At 40.6% G+C, this 17,340-nt stretch overlaps 1 protein-coding gene across 1 annotated transcript in view; it reads left to right on the forward strand.

Moving 5' to 3' along the window:
• Nucleotides 1–809: 809 nt before the first annotated feature.
• The window catches only part of pcdh15a (protocadherin-related 15a), a 512,848-nt gene continuing 496,317 nt past the window's right edge, over nt 810–17,340 (forward strand). The window contains exon 1 of the mRNA XM_049481098.1: nt 810–1,036. The gene's annotated coding sequence lies outside the window, so the exon portion shown is untranslated. The remainder of the gene's footprint in view (nt 1,037–17,340) is intronic.

Consider the following 17,340-nt stretch of genomic DNA (forward strand, 5'->3'; position numbering starts at 1 on the left):
TAATTCAGTGTTTTGTCATATTGCCAAGAGTATAGTTACGTGAAAAAAACATGAAATGTCATGATTTTGTTTTAGGGCCATATTGCTCACCCCTAATGGCTGCCCTCGTTTCACCAAGCATAATAAGGTGGATAAATTACAGATGTCCCAAGTCTCCCGGAATTTGCTGGACTCTACTGCATATCAATAACTGCTCAGAAATCAATATTTGGTGGAATAACCCTGGTGTTTAATCACAGTTTTCATGCATCTTGGCATGTTCTCCTTCACCACTCTTTTACAATGCTTTTGGATAACTTTATGCCGCTCCTGGTGCAAAAATTCAAGCAGTAGATTGGTTTGTTGGCTTGTGTTCCTCTTGATTATATTCCAGAGGTCATTTTTAAGTGGTCTCTTATTTTTTTCCAGAGCTGTATATATCCAAGTCCAGGTCTGGGGGTACCTCCATGAAATTAATTTTTTGTCTCTTCTTTTAGCAGTGAAGCTGAAAATGAAATGGATAATGGGCGTGGAAAGAAGGTGGGTTTATACTTAGTTTAATGAAGCTTCAACAGTTAGTTAACTGGACTTTTCTCCTCTTATCTGTTGCTGTGTGTGTTTATGTGTGTGTCCCTGAGGTACTGAGCTGTTTATTGGTCACGGTCTGAAATAACGTTAACGCTGCGTGAAACGCTGAAGGTGGCGCTGCAGTGAAGAGAAAAACCAACAGAAGGGTTAAAGGAGCTGCTGCCGCTGTGTGAACGAACGCGTTCATCTCTCTCTCTCTCTCTCTCTCTCTCTCTCTCTCTCTCTCTCTCTCTGTGTGCTGTGTGAATGTCAGTCAGATGCGGTGGAGGAGTCACAGCGAGCTGAAAACTTTCCCCCACACACCGTCCGTCGATCAGAGAATCAGTCAGAGAGGCGCTGTGTGGAGGAGCGGGACGAGCTGAGGGATTATACACCAAATTCTCCACTTTATCACCCGTCTGAGACTCAGCTTCAACCGGCTACACCACCACCACAGCGGATGGAGAATGCCCTGCACCGCGACTACCAGGTAAGAAGAGAGAGATGCAGTGCTGTGGGCGGGCTGTGAGCTGTTATAACGACCGAACCTGCTAATAACATGATGCACTGACAGTGTACAAGAGGACATAGCATCACTGACTTATAACTGAGTTATACACATGCTGTGTGACAGGTTTAGATATTACATTATTAGTATTTTCTTAGAATCAGTTTCAATCCCCTCCATACATACTCTTTTTAATGTATAACAGTAGCCTTTTTATTTTCTGATAATAATAATAATAATGATACTTAATTTTCACCTGCACTCCATGTCCTAAAATTTGTGGACACTCCCCTACTGATGAATCATCTACTTTAAGTTGCACCCATTGCTAAACTGACACAGACTTGCAATAGCACACATATAGTTTGTCGAATTCATGTAGAGATGTCAGTACTGCCCAAAGAATAGGACATTTTATTACCAGTACTCTTCGATTTCCCCTTTTTTGATGACAGACATATTTTTATTTTTAACTAAAACTCCACCTACACTGTATATCCAAATATTTGTGGACACCCCCTGCAATACATTCATTCATCTACTTTAAGTTGCATCCATTCCTGAACTGAAAAAAATATGCAAATGCACACATACAGTTTGTCGATTACATGTAGAGAAGTCAGTATTGAAATAGAATAAAAATTATCTCCCGCTAACATTGTTATTATAACTCTTTTAATGCCAATAATAATGTTACGCTAAGTTGCACCCATTGCTCAACTGACACAGACTTACAAATTCACACATTAAGTTTCAATTTAAGTCGATTCCATATAGAAAAGTCTGTACTGCCTAAAGAACAGGACATTTTATTACCGGAACTCTTTGTTTTTCCCTTTCTGATGCCAACAATAACAGTACTAAAACTCCACCGACACTGTATATCCAAATATTTGTGGACATCCTTTGTAACACAGTCATTTTATACTTTATATAAGTTGCACCCATTGCTGACCAGACACGGATGTGAAAAAACACATGTTCAGTTTATCGATTCCATGTAGAGAAGTCTGTACTGCCAGACAGTAGAATAAAACTCTCTCCTCCACTAACAGTCTTTCACTCTTTGTTTTAATCATACTAAAATAATGATACTAAAATCCCATCTACTCTGTATATCCAATTATTTGGGGACACTCTTCTACAAATGCATGAATTCATCTACTTTAAGTTGCACCCATTTCTGAACTGATACAGATTGTTCAAACACACGTATAGTTTGTCGACTTCATGGAAAAAAAGTCTGTACTGCCTAAAGAATAGGACATTTATTACCGGTACTCTTTGTTTTTCCCTTTTTGATGCTACTAATGATTTTACCGAAACTCCACTTACACTGTATATTCAAATATTTGTGGACCCCCATCCACTGATGCATGAATTTATCTGCTTTAAGTTGCACCCATTTCTGAACTGACACAGATTGTACAAACACACATACAGTTTGTCGATTACATGTAGAGAATTAAACACTGCCAATAGAATAGGACTCAATTTCACTACTGATGAAAGTCTTCCTGTGTCTCTATCTCTCTCTCAAGTCCTCTAATATTTTATTACTCTAATAGTTTTTTCCTCTTTTTTATTCCATTTTATTGTTGGCAATAATAACTCCACCTACATTGTATGTGCTGACCTGACACAGACGTGCAAATGCACTCACACAGCTTGTCAATTATGTGTAGAGAAGTCAGTAGAATAGAATAGAACTCTCTCTCTATTTCTCTCTCTATCTCTCTCGCTATAATTTTTTATTATTACTTTTATTACTGTTTTTTTTCTTTCTGATGCCAATCATAATTATTCTGAAACTCGACCCACACTGTATGTCCAAATATTTGTGAACACCCCTTGTAATACATTTATTAATCTAATTTAAGTTGCACCCAAATGCGCACAAAGCACACACAACTTTTGAAATGAATTAGACTTTTTAGAAACAGATATACAGGAAACCTTTTGCATCCACCCTGCTGGATGCCAGACATTAAATTGTGTACTTCTCCCTTTCTTTAATCAATTATTGTTCCTGGTAACTTTTAGAGGAGCAAAAACATCCCTAACCTTTAGTTTGTAACTTAACGCAAGAGATTTTGTCCCGGGTCATTTTGAAGCATTTCTGTTCGCACATTCATCATGACATATGAAAAAGATGATGTCATTGCTGTTTAAATGATAAAGAAAAATATTCAGTGTGAGGCACTGAGTATATGCAGCTGCCTACACCTAATGCTCCTTTCCCTGAACCTAACGTTAACATCAGTAACCAAATAAATATCTTTACACACAAAACACGCACAGAAACACATTCTGCACACGCTTCGCTGAGGCAGGGTTCAGGCACTCTGTTAAGAAAATGGCCAATAAAATAGACAAAAAGCTAACATGGGAAGCACAGCTCAGCCCTGGCTGTGTAGTAGGCGTTCAATCTCCAGCACCAATACATCACCACAGCCCTATACTCTCCACAGCACACCCCCTGCACTTTCTCCTGCTCTGATCTCACTCACAGCACCACTGGAGGTTCCCGAACAGTCTTGGTCTGGCTGAACTGCTCTAGAGAAGAACTTTTACTGGTATAAAACATTTATAAACATTATGTGATGCTTTTATCAGATAGAATTAATCTCTTAAAATATATATTTGATATCTGACTGTACTTTCATAACATTGAAACCAGTGAATTAAATCATCTTGATTATTATTTTGTAGCAGTGGAACCTAATAAGGGAAGCAAAACCTCACAATATTATCCCAGACAAACCAACAAAGCACAATACCTTTCCTTCAGCAGTGCTATTTACATCATTAATTTACTTTAGCAGTGTTATTCTAACCATACATTTTCTTCAGCTGTGATACTCAGACATTGACTTCCGCAGTGCAATTTTGGTCATAAATCTACCTCAGTAGTGCTCTTCCAATTATACATTTTCCTCAGCAGTGCTACTCAAGTGACATTTAAGTGAACAATGGTGAACAATTAGCTAAATATCCAGTACATCTGTAATCAAGGGATGGAATATATCAGATTGTGAAGGTTGGAGGACGGGGTCAAATCCTCTCCAACAAAACAGCAGGTCTTGTGTGATGAAAAAGTGGTCAAAGGACAAAGAACTGGTAAACTAGCAACAGGGTCATAGGCACGCATGTGTAGCCCATCTGGTCTGGTCTCACAGAAGAGTGAGGTAATGTAGTAAAACTTTTCATACTATTAATTGATGTTATTCTAACCATGAATTTACTTCAGCTCAAACATTACTCAAACATTTACCTCAGCAGTGCAATTTTAGTCATGAATCTACCTCAGTAATGCTGTTCCAATTATACATTGACCTCGGCAGTGCTACTCAAGTCACATTTGAGTGAACAATTAGTTGGTAAACAATTAGCCAAATAGTCAGTGCATCTGTAATCAAGGGATGGAATATATTAGGCAACAAGTAGACAGTCAGGTGTTGAAGTTGATGTGTGGAAAGCAGGAAAATGGCAGGCATGAGGATCTGAGTGACTTTGACGGGAATCAGATTGTGAGGGTTGGAGGACGGGGTCAAAGCCTCTCCAAAACAGCAGGTCTTGTGTGTTGTTCCCAGTATGCAGTGGTTAAAACCTTCCAAAAAGTGGTCAAAGGACAAAGAACTGGTAGACTAGCAACAGGGTCATGGGCACACATGGATAGCCCATCTGGTGTGATCTCACAGAAGAGTGAGGTAATGTAGCAAAACTTTATTACAGATATTGTCTGTACATAACACTAAAAGCTTTGTTTCATTTTAAACTATAATTATTATTATTTTTACATGAATGTACAGCAGATTATTTTAAATGAAATAAGATCTCTCACAGCATTTAATCTGTATCACATTATAGTATATTATAGTATTTTTTCCATATTGCCCACCCTCGGGTAAAGCATAGGGTTACACACACTACACACTCATCGAGGGCACGGAGTTCCTTGCTGGGGGGCAAACTCATTTATTCTTTCACTAAGTGCTGCCTTGCTGGAAGCTGCGGCACTCATACTTTTATTGCCTATGGGGTTAAAAGAGCAGGCCTTGAATGTTCAGTACGTTCTTTATATGCAGTTGACACAGTCAATGGACTGAGAATCCTGTGTTTTTCTGACATAGTGGGTGCGTCAGGTACTGTGCTGTGATCAGTGGTGGACGTAAGGGTGCCCTGGTGCCCCATGGTTGAAAATGTGGACCCTATGGTGGCGAAAAAGAGAGAAAATGCCATATTAGCTGTATTCTACATGATGACAAAGTTGTTGCTTACTAGTGGGTGCCCCTATTTGCAAGAAATTATGACATTATGTGCCTTCTAGATCAAGAAATTTTGATGCGTGCATATATATGGTCACCTTCCAGTTGTAAAGGGTACCATTATGAAGTTCCTTCAATGCCACCACTATTAGGGTGCTCTTTCCAGTTGAGTAAATGGGATGCAGTGCTGAATAGGGTTTTCTTACAGGTGAGAAAACATGATGAAGTGTCCAATTAGGTGAAGTCCGGCGCGGGGAGCGCTGGTCCGCCGGTGAAGTCCGGCGCGGGGAGCGCTGGTCCGCCGGTGAAGTCCGGTGCGGGGAGCGCTGGTCCGCCGGTGAAGATCGGCTCGGAGAGCGCTGGGTCGCCGGTGGAGATCGGCTCGGAGAGCGCTGGGTCGCCGGTGAAGATCGGCTCAGAAGGCGCTGGGTCGCCGGTGAAGATCGGCTCGGAGGGCGCTGGGTCGCCGGTGAAGATCGGCTCGGAGGGCGCTGGGTCGCCGGTGAAGACCGGCTCAGAGGGCGCTGGGTCGCCGGTGAAGACCGGCTCAGAGGGCGCTGGGTCGCCGGTGAAGACTGGCTCGGAGGGCGCTGGATCGCCGGTGAAGTCCGGCTTGGGACCGTTCAGGAACCAGGGCGGACAAAGGCATGCGGGAGGCAGAACTGCCCCTGGAGGCAACGGCCGACGGGCTGGTGTAGGGAGGTAATCTCCCTCCTCCTCCTCCGAGCTGGACGCAGGTGTGAGGAAGTCTACATAGTCCCAGAAATAAGACTCCTCACAACCTGCGTCCCTGCCAACACGGTGCGCCCCCCCAAAAAGTGCTCCCCCCTTGAGAGGATCCTCCTCTGGCGAGCGGGAGCGCTGAGAACGCCGCTGCCGTCTTTTCCTCCTCCGGCGCCGGCTAGCTGAGGAGTTAGGAGAAGGCTGCTCCTCCAGCACGCCGCGAGAAAGGGAGGTGCGGCGGATCGCCAATCTGGAACCCAGGTAGACGCCACTCGCTGCATCCATTGTTCGGTCGGTTCTTCTGTCAGGGTGCGTGAAGGAGGGACGAGGAGAGCGGATGCAAATGCGAGAGATTTTATTAAACAATAAACAAAAGACAAAAATAAACAAATAAACTGAAACTAAACTGGAAACAAGAAACACCGGACACAGAGACGCAACCATAACAGGCTAACAAAGCACAAGAACCGACACGAGGGAAAGGGAGCACGGACTATAAATAGTGTAACACACACACACAGGAAACAAAAAACACCTGGGGCTAAGGGGCGGAGTAACAAATGAACACAGGTGAGAACAAGAAACACTGAGGAACACGGATCACGTGGGAGACACACTCACAGTCACAAGCAGAGACAGGCACAGAAAAGGTAAATAAACACAGAAACACGAGAACAGACAGGGACCACGTGACAATGTCTCATAATAGCCATAACCTGCAGGATATGCATGCCGTGCCTACTGCTCTCTTGTTTCTGGCTTTTTAAACCCTACCTTTTTGGAGGTACGTGTTTAAGCTACTCAAATGGTGGAGCAGACATCCCACTTCTCCCACAAGTACTGTGATTCTCATACAAATTACTGGGCAATTTGAAATCAGAACATTGTAAAGGAATTACACAACAAGCGAGAACAAGTGAGTTGTGAGTTTGATGTGAGTTTAATCTCTAATGAGGAATTTACTGCCTGGTTGGTCTGTCATGTAATACATAACTTTCAATGGAAGAATGTAGAATTTATATTGGTCCATTCATGAGGAAATTTTGGTACAGTGTAAGTGACAGTTTGTTAAAAAGTTTTACTAATTAGTAAATAAATGACAGAAATGTAGATCAGCAACGACATACAATTCACATCAATACACCTTAATGTCAACTTGGCTTACATATTAGATACAAATAACCAAAAGTGCTACATGAGACAAAAAAACAAGCATATGCCATATACTTTAATCTCTTTTATTATGAACAACATATACTGTAATAATATACTGTATGTATTTTTATTCACAGTAATATATCGTAAACAAAACATTTTTGTACTGTTTTTTATACAGTGAAATTCTGGCAACCACAGCTACCAGTATTTTACTGTAAATTTTACGTTTTTTTTTGTATAGTATGTTGGAGCTAGAGGTCATTTGAGGGTGGTGGCATGGTGTTACCTGAAACCTGAAATGTGTTTTTTTTTGCAGAGTAAGATGTCTGGGGGAGTATTCTATTGAGAGGGCTTGTGATATAGGCAAATCTAAATCTAAATGGTGTGTGTTGAATGCACTGTTTTCTCACCCTGCCAACCTGTAAAAACAATGTATTTCACAGTTTTCGGGTTGGTGGGCTCTCCAGGTACCCAAATGTGTGTGCAAACTGTAGGCTATAATGTGTCTCATTCATAACGTGTGCCCATTAAGCAGCTTCTCTCACAATCAGTGCGCTTGCCACTGTCTCTGCTGCGAAATTAATTACTAGAAGAAAAAGTGCTTCTAATAGTATATGTGTAATTACATCTGCTGAGGCTTCTGGACACGTTTTTTGATATTTCTGAAACGGCGGCAACAATAACAACAACAGTAATAATAATAGGGATTGCACTTTTCTTTTTCTTCTGGTCATTTATAGATGGCCGCCTACTCTGAAGAAGCTACGGGAGTGAACTCAGTAAAACTGTGTGAGTTGGATTGGATCTTAGCCTTTATTAGATAACACATAAAGAAGCAAAAAAAGGAAAAATGTACTCACCACACAAACACACAAACAAAAAAGAGCCTATCGCAAACCTAAGAGCTCGACATGGGTCGACAGCTCACTGTTAAAATCAGGAGTTCATCCAAACTGCTGCTGGCAGCACCTACTGCTCCCACTGGCTGCTTAAACTTGCCTGTAGAGGGAAGACCCTTTATAAGGGTCTTAAAAGGTAGTGGTGAATTTCCAGCACATTCAGTGTGATAGCAGCTTTTTTAGACAATGCTGTGAAAGCATCATAGCTGCTGGTTAGTGATTTTTTTTTACAGAAATTACAAGGCTAGAGGCTTAGTTTAGGGCAGATTCATGAGTACTGTGATAGCATCTGACCTGTGGAAACGTAGTAAAAGAGTAGGCATGATTGGTTATGAACACCATGCTCGACTTATTCCAGTAAATCCAGGCTTCCTCACATCTTTGCAGCTATTTTAAGGCTCTGAAAATGGATTTAAATGTGTGTAAATATTCACCCATTCCCTGGATGATGCTGCATGGTGTCCAGAGGAGACAGTTTTGCTGGTGTAAATGCAGAAGTCATTTTATGTCTTGTATGTCCTTGTGGCTTTTTTTAAGGAAAAATAACTGCTGAACATCGCTGAACATTTAATACTGAATACTCTTCTGTCTCATGATCATTTGATGCTTATTTCCATTCCTTTAATAGGCTGCTTGATAAAAGAGTAGGCTATAGATATACTGTAAAATAAAGACATTGTTGAGCAAATCTGTGACACAGGAAGAACAAGAGGATAGACGTAAATGCAGATCAATTCAATTTAATATAATGAAACAAGTAAAAGAAAAGAAAACAGAAAACAAACACTGAAAACGCAAGAAACACAATAAACAACACTGGGAAACTAACTAAGACAAAAGCAAAAACTAATCAAAAATAAGAAAAAAAATAATAACAATAATAATGAGGAGGATGAGGAACACGTGGGACTGGTAACAAGGGGGTGTGGTTACAAAGAAGACACAAGGTAACAACACCAAAGGTGAGGGCGGGGCTAGGACATGGCTGGGAACCCAAGACAGGAAAACACAAGACAGAGGGCAGAAGCACATGGAACCAAAAGAGGAAAAAACACAAGACAGACACAGGTTAAGGTGTGACAAAATCAATTTTGTTGTAAGTTGTAAGTCGTATATTTTTTATTTGGACGACTTCATTTGGGGAAATATGTGTAATATTTAGTAATGTCACGTCCTTGCCCTGTTTCCCTGTTGTTTCCCTTCTGTGCTTGTGTTTCTCTGGTTGCGTTCAGAAACCCCAAAAGTGTCTCCTTTTTCCTACCAATCCTCCTCCTTTCCTCCGTGACCCAGAAACTGATTTCGTGACGCCATCTTGCCGCCTGTCCGAAAACCATAGTAGACGAAAGAAGCCGCTTAAAATCCTTCTTGAAGAGGCTTCCAACGGAGGATACATAAATAAATAAATAAATAAATAATAATAACTAAAAATAATATATATATTATATATATGTTATATGTATGTATATGTACAACAACATGTTACATATAGGATCATTAATATAGTTTTACTGAACATACAGCTTATCTAAACTAAAAATTATATTACTGCTTTATTGGCTGTTTAATAAGATAAGGAACCTAGTTAATACATTAATACATTTATGACATATATTTGGGTGTTGCCTTTTCCATTTTTGCGTGCATTGTGGGAGTGGATGCAGTGATGTCATTCGAAAATCCTTAAAAGTCTTCCGGAGTAGGATTATTTTATGTATCCTCCGTTGGAAGCCTCTTCGTGGAGGATTTTAAGCGGCTTCTTTCGTCTCCTACGGTTTTCGGACAGGCGGCAAGATGGCGTCCCAAAATCAGTTTCCGGGTCACAGAGAAAAGGAGGAGGATCGGTTTGAAAAAGGAGACACTTTTGAGATTTCTGGATGCAGCCTTTGTGTTTGTATAGCATTTTCTCCTTTGTGCCTGTCATTTTACATGTGGCCCTGTGTTCCTCCATGTCTCCACCTTAACTGTTTTCACCTGTGTTCGTTTGTAGCTCCGCCCCCTCATTACCTGTCCCTAGGTGTTACCTGTTTCCTTTACTGCCCTGTGTGTGTATTTAAGCCCCTGTGTCTTCAGTGTTAGTTTGTCAGTTCTTGTACATTTATTGTCTGTTATAGTTGTGTTTATGTTCTGTTTGTGCTCTGAGTTTTTTTGTTTTTTGGTTTATTGTTATTTTTTATTTCTTAATTTTAAATAAATATTACTTGCGTTTGCGTCCGCTCTTCACATCCTTTGCTTGCCGCAGCCGAGACTAGTAAAAATGCGTATTATCAATTCGAAAATGTGCAATAAGTGAGCAAGTATTTGTGTTAGCTGCTGCTCTTTCTGGCAATTTTTGGATCAGAAATATATCCATCTTGATTATGTCAGAGATCATTCATGTCGATTTGTGAAGGAAATGTCTTCTGCTCCATTTTTGTTTTCTCTTGGCAAGCCATCAAATATAAATATCTCTTTTTTTTCTCATTTTCTTCTCAAAGATTCTGGCATCTTATCTGTTCTAGATTATAAACAGCATCATTTCTCAACTCCCTCGCATTTTCCTCCCATCAAACAGTGTTACGAGGACTGGAATGAGATGTCTTTGAAGTCACAACAAATCTGATGCAACGTAAGATCTCTTTGTTTGGCTTTTCTGGTTTTTCACAAGTCTCCTTCTGGCTGTTAACCTTTTTTGGAAACAATATTTTTCATGTTAAGGTCATAAAAATTATACAGTTCTGTTCTAACTGAGCAAGACTGATTATTCTAAGCTCTGTGAGGAGGAGGAGGAGGAGGAGGGGGAGGAGGAGAAGGAGGAGGAGGAAGAGAAGCAATATAAAAAAAGGGAAAAAAGAACAGAGGAGGAGATGTAGAGGACATGAGAAGAGAGATTAACAGAAAAGAGATAGCGAATGAACTGAAGGAACATGTAGGAAAAGGGAGAGGAAGTGTCTGAAGTGAGGATACTGTGGTAATATGAAAGGGTATAATCTTCAAAGCTGAGACAACAGGAAAGCTTTTAGCAGACTCATGGTTAGAAGAACATCAAATGTGCCATAATAACTTTTCTAATGAGACATGGGCATTTTGAAGGCAGATAGTAAGTTCTGTAATGGCCTGAACAAGAGCCCTCTTTAATCTAAATTACACAGGTTTAATCCAGGGCCGCGCAGTATATTAGTTAGACTGCTATTAGCCAAATAGGACCTCTCTTCTTCACATCTTGTATGTTGTGCAAGCATTATAATTATGGCAGCGTAATATTTCATATTATGTTCATACTATGCAGATGAATATTGAACTTTTTGTCAGCGATTATGGGCTGACAAAATAATCTTCAATAAAAAAAAACAAAAAAACAAATTTTCGATTATAATCGAAAAAAAAATTCCCCTCCCTACTAAAAGTCAAGCGACAGATGACAAAGAAATGGTTCAAAACTAGGTTTAACTGTTAACTACCCAGTTACACTGCCCAGAATGCACCACTCAGTGACTGGCATGATAATGTGACACCTTCAGGAAGTTGTTCGCCTGAGTACTAACACCTGGTGAGTCGGGTATATAAGACTGCCCTGAACCCAGCCTCATTGCTGGGTATTGTTTTGTTTCGTCCTGCATTATCTCTGAACTGTTTATTTGACCCTAGTATGTGTTTCCCTGTATGCTCCAGTTTACCCGTTTTGACCTTGCTTTGTCTGACTACTCTTTGTACTGCCCCTTTATGTATTAAAGTTTATATTTCACATCTGAATTTGTCTGAGCTCTGCCCGATTATGACAGCTTCATGGGAATCGTATAGTTTCAGTAGTGGAATTGAAAGCAGGACCAAGACAAGGAAGCATGACACTGCCTTGATTCTTTCAAGTCAGATCAAATCAAATTTATTTATATAGCGCTTTTTAAACAAAACATAAAGCCACCAATGAGAAAGTGAAAGGTGACAGTAGAAAGAAAAACTCTCTATAAACTGAGGAAAAATGCAGCAGTTAGACATTTATGGGTGGAGGTGAGTAAATACCTATATACAGTACCAGTCAAAAGTTTGGATACACCCCTTTCTCATTTAATGTTTTTTTTTTCTTTTTCTTTTTTTCAAAATTTTTTCAAAGTAGCATCTTTTGCCACTCTTTTTCATTCTCTCATATTTATATAAAACTTTCAGCATCTCTTATCATGTCTGTAGTATGAGTAACAACCTCTTCACAGACTATCTTTCTCTGTGTGAATTTCACTTACATATGACTTTAGTAGCCTGACTGCGGTAATTTATTATTAAAATTGCACTGCTTGAGAAATTTTACAATTTGAAAAGCCCTAGTAAGATAAATGTACGACTGAAATTTCACTGCTGAGGTAAATGTATGAACGAAACTGCACTGCTGATAAATGTATGACTGAAATTGCCCTGCAGAGATAAACATACTGTGGTTTGTTTTTGTCTGCTGGGATATTATATTATATTATATTATATTATATTATTATTATGTTTCTTTAAGAAAAGCTAGACAGAAATACATTAAGCCTATTCAATTTGTTTAGTGATAAGAAAAGGCTAAAATGAATGAAATCCTGTGAAAACAATATTCAGTGTAAATGTTTTTTTCTTATTTTGTTCAGTTTTGATTTAAGCCAACAGCATCCCTAATGTAAAGCAGTTATCATAAAACGTTAGTGAGCCAGCCGATAGACGAAACCAGGGGTCAGTCACCTTCACCAATCATCTTCTTCTGATCAAAACCTTAGTAGAAATGAGTGCCTATAAAGTAAAAGTAACGTCCCTTAGGCTGCAAAAAATCCCACTCTCATCTATTTTATTTCCGACTGAACCCATCTGCTGCTCTCTGGTGCAACTGACTACTATCAGATACTGTCAAATCTGTCATCTTCTGACACGTCAAGCCCATCAACCCTGTTCCTGTCCGTTTTCTTCAAGAGGTGGGTGACAACTCCTTCCCCCTTTAGACCTTTTAGACCCGTCATCAATTGTCACATTGATGTACTTTGTATGAATCCTTTCTTTTTTTTGGTGTGATTTTTTATTTCTTTTTCACACGTTAGCCATCTTGAATTCTCTGTCCTCGTGTTGCATGAAGCGTCTCCTCGTCTTGCATGACAGCATCATCAATCTGGGCAGCTGAAGGCTGTGTGTGCTTTCTTTGAGGCGATGATGGCCTGCAGCAGGATCTTTTCAATCTGCCAGGTGCTAAGCATCGAGGAGAGTGTCTGTGCACTTGGGGGGAAACACAGTACGTCTTTCTGCGCCGCCGTGTCCGACCACGTCAGTACATCCTTTTCTGAAGGAGAGCGAACGACCCCTGACGTCTAAACCAATAACCTTTTTTTTCAACGTAAGGGAAATTCATGCCTACTTCAGAGCTTGCTTAGTGCGGGCTATGATCCGAGTACTTGTGACACGACTGCTAGGGCTCTTCTGGCCGGGCTTCTTTCATACTCTGCTGGAAAAGCGATAACTTATCTAAAATGCAGCAGCTCACCTCTTCTTCTTCTTCTTCTTCTGCAATCTGCTCCAAGTCTCTGATGTGAAAACGTTCTTCCTCTGGACGCCTGTAACAGCTTAAACCAGAGCTCCAACACTGGCATCGCTCTACAGATCAGCTGTAGAATGAACGGCACTATGAATTCTGGTAGCCTGAATAATCCGTATTAGGTCATTTGCCTTTAGGGGTTAAATCTGAACTTGAAAATGAAAAAAATGATTTGTTTAATGTATGTTTTAGCTGAAGCTTTAAAGAGCTGAAGATCTGAGATTGTCTGCTCAAGGAGGGATCGATACGAGGCTGAAAAGAACATTAGCCTTTGTTGTAGCCAGCAGGTAAAAGAAGCTATGAGAATTAAAGCTGAAGGCCTTTTTCTTTTTCAGCATAATTCATGCGGTGTTGTATGTGGACTACAGTAAATTGTAGGTAGACGAGGATGTATGAAGGATGTATCAGTCACTTCGAATGCCGCCTGCATTTCTGCATTTCGGCTGTATATAATGGATCCTTCACTGTAGAACAGCCTTCAAAAATATAGCAGCCTATATCCCCTATATATTATGTGTGTTTTTTATTTAAAGGAAGATTGAGGTTTGTATTTTGAGTAGTAAAAGATAAAATGATCAGGATGTATCATCAGATATTAAGGAACATGCTAAGTTAAAGCACTGGCAGCTTTTGTCAGCAGTGCTTCAGTCAGTACATTCCTATTTGGACTGTGTGTTGCATCATGGTATCTGTGTTTTGTTTTTTGACTCTGACTCCGCCTGCTGCTCATTCCTCAACACTAACTCCACCCCCGAGGTGACCAGTACGTACACAACAGCGAGCGAGCAGTGCTGCAGCATGGAAGCTAGCAAGCATGGCTAATTTAGCTGAAATCCTAGCTGCTACACAGGCTAAAAAGCCTTGGCATCTGTGTTTTTTATTTTTTTTTACTCTAACTCCGCCTGCTGCTCATTCCTCAACACTACTTCCCCCTGCGAGGTGGCCAGTACAATACACAACAGCGAGCGAGCGGTGCTGCAGCATGGAAGCTAGCAAGCATGGCTGATTTAGCTGAAACCTTAGCTGCTACACAGGCTAAAAAACATTGGCATGTCTCAAAAAAGAGCAGTGACCAAATAAGGAATAAAACAAGAGTAAATATTGGCAGTGAGTTAGAAAGTTTCTTTGTCTTTTCTACCAACCACACCTGCTCAGTCTTCACTGGCTTTGCTTGACAGCAGTGAGCTAGGTTAGCTAACTACGGATAAAGTTCACATGAGCCGGTTTATGATGTGCAAACAATAAAAAAAAAACACTCCAGACTTACTCATTAGCTGATTAACATACAGGGCATGACTGGTCATTGCTTGCCATGGTAGAAGTTACTGAACTCGTCTTACACTTGGATTGTGTAGATTCAGCCTCCTCAACTTGGCAACCCTCAAATCTCAGCAGCAGGAGTAACGCGCGTGTTGGTGTTGCTGGCACGAGGAGAACAGAAATGAAGATGTGCTTTATGGCTTGCCCTGTCACTTTCCTCCACATTTCAATTTCTACTTCTGCAATTGAATCTTCAGCCTAATATCTCTCCTGCAATTTACAGAATATAAAACGCCTGCTCTGCTTCAGTGACAGCCTCAATTCAGCCTGTCACCGGTCGGACTGCTTTAGACCGGGCGCAGAGATTTGAGCCTGAAAGGACTCGCGTGTACCGGTGGACTTCTTCCGAGCGTTCTTAATTGCTTCTTGCCATTAGTGAACGTTTATCTTAATGCAGCCTCGATTTCGCAGGGTGACAGAAGAAGAAGATCTGGACGTGTGGACCAAAGAGATATAGAATCATCCCTTCTGTTTTGGCGTTAGAGTTAACTATGTTTTTATAGCGCAAATCAGTCAAATCAGCCTACCTGCGGATCAAATTACCGCAGAGATCTGCTGAGTCGGGATTCGCTGCCCATCAATAAGCTGCAAATTTTATCTTTTTTTTTTTTTTTTTTTTTTTTGTTGCGTGCAGCCAGTCCCGTCATCAACCCCAGAGCTCCGCAAACTTGTCGGATTTGGATGAGAAGGCAAACTTGTGACAGCTGGAACCGAGATTTATCTTAATGAGGCTGAGCCGTCTTAGGTGTCACTTTCATTTTCGACGCGAGAGCCGCGGACTGAGAAATCAAAGTCATTTATTATAATGCTAATGTGTGTACGCTCTCTGTGTTTGTAAGACTGCAAGGAGGCAGACTTGCTGGTAATTTGCCTTTTGCCTTTTTCATAATAGCATTCCACAAATGCTAAAAATTGGATCTATTCTGAATGGTTACTCCTCTGATTGTGATAGATGTTCTGGAGCTGAATGCCAAGGGCTCGGCGTCTTATTAGATATTGGTTGCCACATACTTCATTGTTGGCACACAAGAGCCATGTTTACAAAACCTCTAATCGAATTCAGGGAGCGAGCATTTATACCCGTGCATGAAAATCTATCATTTGCTCCTTTCAAAGGTCATTTCACCCCAGTGGGACGCTTTCCTACTGCCCTGCCGTTCCCTCTGTTTCTCTCCCTCTCTTTTTCTCTCTCTCTCTTTCTTTCTGTCATGCTTCAGCGTTAAGTAAGTCTCTTTGTCTGGAGTGTGTCCATACCTACTAAAGTGCCTCCATCTCTTGCCATCTCACAACAGATAGTTCATCCACCTCCATAAATCTCTCTCATTAGGTATGACACAGATTTACAGCGCTATCTTTTATCATTGGATAACAGGCCGCTCAGTGTTGGCAGTCCGTCAGAAGGCTTTTTATTTTTTTTTTCTCGATCTCTCGACGTCTCTTCAGTGAGAAGTTTACACACACTGCTTGCTGGCTTAATAAGATCTTAATAAGATCCCGATTAGTCTGTCGAATGTGCTGTTTTTCACTGTTATTGATTACGTCTCCGCTCTCTCTCTCCCTGGGCAGACTTGTTGTGGTTGCCTCACTCCTTGCATCGCTCTCCGTTCTCCACTCTCCACGCTCCGCTCTCCACCCTCTCTGGAACAGCTACACTTTTTTTTTTGAGCCATTTCAATTACTTTAGCTTGCAACATCCATTTCACTTAAAGGGAATTAATTGCTGTGTATGGAATGTGTCCAAGCTACAATTCTTGTCCCTCTGTTGCCTCTAATCCTTCACTAAAAACACACAGCCATTAGCGCAACCTCTTTCTTATTAGTTCATTCTTCTCCATTTAGAAACACAGTTAAGATGATTACACATGCACATCCATGGATCAAAATACAGTGGAGGTGAAGTCCCGGTTTTAGAGGAATTAAAGCGTGTTCCGTGTTTCAGTCTGCATAACAGGACTCATCGATCTAGTTTCTGACATTAGCGTCTGTAAGCACCTACGTATTCTCCTACCACAGCGTCTGTTCTTTTCTCATCCAGTCAGCAGCTTCCACATCTGCTCCTAAACTCCCCTGACTTTCCCTCTCCTCAAAATCCTGCTACACTTTAAGCACAAAACGTTCTATAAAGTTCAAAAACAGATCTATAGATGTATACATAGAATTATACTACATACTGTATATATACAACGACACAAACTACATACAGTATACTCCATGATGGAGGTGTGATTTATAATATTTACTTATGGCAGCATAGTGGTAAAAGTGTTTTATATATAAAATTGGAATCATTAATTACAAAAAGAAGTTTTTGATCATCACAGGCATCAAAATACTTTAAAAAATGACTGGTTATGAAAAATGGTCCAGGGATCACTAGACTTAGATCTAGACTTA

This window comes from Astyanax mexicanus, chromosome 7 (assembly GCF_023375975.1).
Source record: "Astyanax mexicanus isolate ESR-SI-001 chromosome 7, AstMex3_surface, whole genome shotgun sequence".
Taxonomy (NCBI): Eukaryota; Metazoa; Chordata; class Actinopteri; order Characiformes; family Acestrorhamphidae; genus Astyanax; species Astyanax mexicanus.